General features: G+C 43.4%; 1 pseudogene; it reads right to left on the bottom strand.

Annotated features, from left to right (window-relative positions):
• Window positions 1-2,647: 2,647 nt before the first annotated feature.
• Window positions 2,648-3,552, bottom strand: LOC149873003 (endogenous retroviral envelope protein HEMO-like; annotated as a pseudogene).
• Window positions 3,553-3,926: the final 374 nt, after the last annotated feature.

The following is a 3,926-nucleotide window of genomic DNA, read 5'->3' as shown; positions in this document are numbered from 1 at the left end:
CTTGCCTAAGGTCACATAGGAAATCTGTAGCAGAACAGAGAACTGAATGTACAAGCTCACACCCTAACCACTGGCCCATCCATCCTCTCAATTTGTGAGCCCTCCCTCCTACGCTACACTCATATGTACTCAAAAACAGTCTTTCAGTAGGCACAAACCACAAACCAAGCAGGTGAGGTTAGGAATAGCAATGATATTGTAAGTGTCTGTTAATTAAGGCCTGATGCAGAAAGGAAAAAAATCACAGTTAATCTAGCATGGGGGGAGTGTGGGGGGGGGAAGGGAAGCAAGGCCATATGCACAAAGGGACATGGGAAGCTATGTGCTTTTTCACACCCAGGTACCTTCTGTAACTTCTTCTGCAGCTTCTTTGGAATATTACTTCAAATTTTTCTCGCAATTGTTTACTATGCAGTTGGCAAAATCAGTCAACTGGGACTCTTCTCACAGTGTTCAGGCATTAGTGGGCATAATGACCCTGTGTCCTGACTGCTCTTGGAGAGGGGGTCTCTGAAGTACACTCTGCCCACCTGCTTCTACTCACATGCACCAACCTTGGAAATGACACAGGGCAGTCACCCATGGCGGCTGTTGAAACCTCTGCCTTTGGCATGACTGGGGGCAGCTGTGAGGGGTACTGTCAAAGCAGCTTTCTAGCCTTATTCCTGAACTTGGGGTGTGGGAGTGTGTGGTCAGTCTTTGCCTCAGTGTGTCTGTCCCCAAGAGCACAAAGGATGGAGTGCAGAAGCTTTCTGGTCCCTTCCTGCACAAGACAGTTTTATTGTGGATGTGAAAGAGAAGAAATGAAGTTAAAATTTAGAGCAGATGAGAATTTAAAGTAATATTTTAAACCAAAAGTCAAGAGGTTAAGTTAATATGACTGATCACGTTATTGTTTCAGTCTGTCTTAAGCTCCCAGCTTGCAGTTAATTCATCAGAAGACCACAGGTTGCTAACTTTCAGCAAACTGTTAGGAGAGCAGTTCATACTAATAGCAGAAGATGCATTATCAGCAATCTAGTCATTTTACAGTAACTGCAGTAGAAGATAATTGCAGTACTTTGTTTAATCTAATCCACACATCTAGGAATCTTATCAAGGTAAAAACTTGGTTGAACACAGATCGTATCTTGTGCTCTGCCGCCTTGTTAGGTTCGTACATGAATCGTTGTGCTTTGTTTCACCTTGTGTTTTCCAAACAGCCATGGCAATCTCTTCAAATCACATGCTAATACTTGGAATGAGCTTATTACATGGAATTATGTTAATGTGCCTAACGACATTGGCATCATAATGGAGCTCAGGCTGGCTGACACTGCCTTCTGTCAGTTCATGTTGGGCCCTTGAAAATGCAAATGCTAAAGCATGGGAAATAGCAGGACCATGATTTTTAGTGAATGCCTCAGCCCTTCTCTTTTAACTGGATATACTGTACAACAGCATTGCAGGGAAGGAAGCAGTCCATGCATAATATTCTTTGTTCACAATGCTTTGTGGTTTGCAGGATCCTTAGTTTGTCTGCAGAAGTGAGCAGAAAAATATCTTTCTTGAACTGGAGAGTCCCTTTTTTAGCCCTCTTTTCAAGAAGAAACATTAATGTACAGGGGAGATTGGATACAGTGGAACTCCATAACAATGCAGAGGAAATCTGGAGAATTTGAGATAAATGTTAATGATTGCCTTCCCTACCCCACACCGCAAAAGAAAAACCCCAAACAATTCTGGTTTTAAATAAGTTATGACTAAGATTTTGAAAAGAAACAGACTGAACAGTAAGATAGGACCCAGCAGTTACTGAGCAGTGACTCAGCTTTCGTTCCAATTGCTTTCCGTACCATGGAAAAGGCACTTATACCTACTGACACCTTACATGAAACACCTATGACTGATTTCTAGAAGTGCTGAATACCCACAAATCTGGTTAAAGACAATGATACCTAGACCTTATCCAGGAAAGATAATTATACCCAATGAACCAAAAGCACTTTAAGGATGGATCTCTTTGTCTGGACCCTTTGATTTCATTTTAAACACTTATATTGATTTATCTTATGACATGTCATTATAGGCATAATGATTTTTTGATGTAGCGGTTCAAAATGAGAAATGTTCATTTTTCATTTCCAATCGAATAGATTTGAAGCAAAAATGGCAGATTTATTCTCACTGTTTTCTGCCACTTCCCTCCCTCCACACACTTTTCTCTCCTTCCTTTTTTTCACAGAAACAAGTGAGATGATGATGTGGAAATTTAGACAGGATTACTGTTTGGCTATCAGAAGCACTTTATTTTGCATGGCCACGGGAGAAAAAGCAAGGGGCAGCTAATTCTCAACGAGAACAAAGCACAGACTTCTCTATATACTGATAAGTCACATATAGATCTACCCACCCCGTAACATACTCTTGGCAGTCTAATAGTGACTCATCCTGGTGTCTTGCTGAACCAGGCGCATTTTCTCAAGCTGTTTCCTGATAAGCTTATCCTGAAGGCCACCGTGTTGTTCCCACTCGGCCTTCACCCACATCCCCCATCCTGCCTCGACACACATACACTTCTTTCAGTACTTTTCCATTCCTCATCATTCCCCTTTGTAAGTGCTTGTGCTTACACCTCTATATTCATAAAGCCTTTGACATTTTCTTGTCATTTGCACTTATACACCACCTCCCTGAGCACCATCATCTGCAGCTCAGTCTTCGAGAGCCTAGAAACACTCTGGGCAGTTTTCGATAAACAGCAGCGTAAGCAACACAGAGTCATTTGGATAATAATGAAAATGGCAAAAATGCATAATAAACTTAGAATACACCATTTTAGCAGGGATTTCCACCATCCCCATATATCTGGTAGCCATCCCCACCAATCGAAGGGGTTCTTCTTTACAACTGCATGGATCACCTGCAGCTGTCTCCTAATGGTGCAGAAGTCTTTTTCCACTCGTTGGTGCTGATAGATCCAGGTGCAGCAAGTATGGTTCATGACCGCACATACTCCTCCTTGGGTGGCTAGGAGATAATCCAAAGCCATATGGTTTTTGGTGGCCACCTGTCCTATTTGGGTGATTTCATCATTAAGAGCTCCTAAAGCATCGATGCTGGCATTAAAAAAATTTCTCCATAACTCCCAAAATGTTTACAATGGTCCTTTCTAATTCAGCTACCCCCAACCAAGGGAGAAATGCCCTAGTAAATTGATGGAGTCCTGTGGGTCAGTGAACCGGTGGGTTTTCAACAGTTCACTTATGTTTGGGCAAGCCAGTGGGAGATTAGGCTTGGGGGTAGATCAAACTTTGGGACAAGTCTCCCCAGGGTACAGGTGCCGACCCAATGCCATGGCAAAATCTTGTGGGCATCATTCCCACATAGCCAGAACAAGCCTGGAGCGGCTATAGTGCTGCAGTCCCTACAGGTCGTGCTTCCAATTCAACACTTCTGATTGACCTGTAAGGTATAGGAAGGCGGACGTTGGCTCCCTACCAACCTGCACTGAGATGTTGATTGATTACAAGAAATAGAACCTAACAGCACGTAAAATTCGGACCCGTTCATTACCAGACTATGGGTGTCCTCTGGGGTTCTATGGATAGTGAGAGACCCATTGGTACACTGAAAGGACGTGTTTCCCAGCAGGATCCCAGATGTGTTATGGGAATGATAACCAAAAGTTACCTGGCATTTGGGATAGTGCCCCACTGAGAAACCAGCTTTGCCTGTCCTACCACTCCCATTGGACCTATAACAGAGGCCTGCCTCAAGTCTAGAGGATGGTCTCCAGCTGTTTTGAGTCTTTTTCCACCATTCAGGGATCGACTGCTGCGTTCTATTAGAGTGGGAGGAAAATCTGACAAAGCTAGTATTGGTACTGTTTCCCCAATCCTCAAGGGGAATCAGTACCCTAAGCATTGGGATTCCTCTGGCTGGGT

This window comes from Crocodylus siamensis, chromosome 1 (assembly GCF_052110815.1).
Source record: "Crocodylus siamensis isolate JL-2025a chromosome 1, ASM5211081v1, whole genome shotgun sequence".
Classification (NCBI taxonomy): domain Eukaryota; kingdom Metazoa; phylum Chordata; order Crocodylia; family Crocodylidae; genus Crocodylus; species Crocodylus siamensis.
The sequence above is the reverse complement of the archived record's forward strand: the minus strand, read 5'-3'. Positions and strand labels throughout refer to the sequence as shown.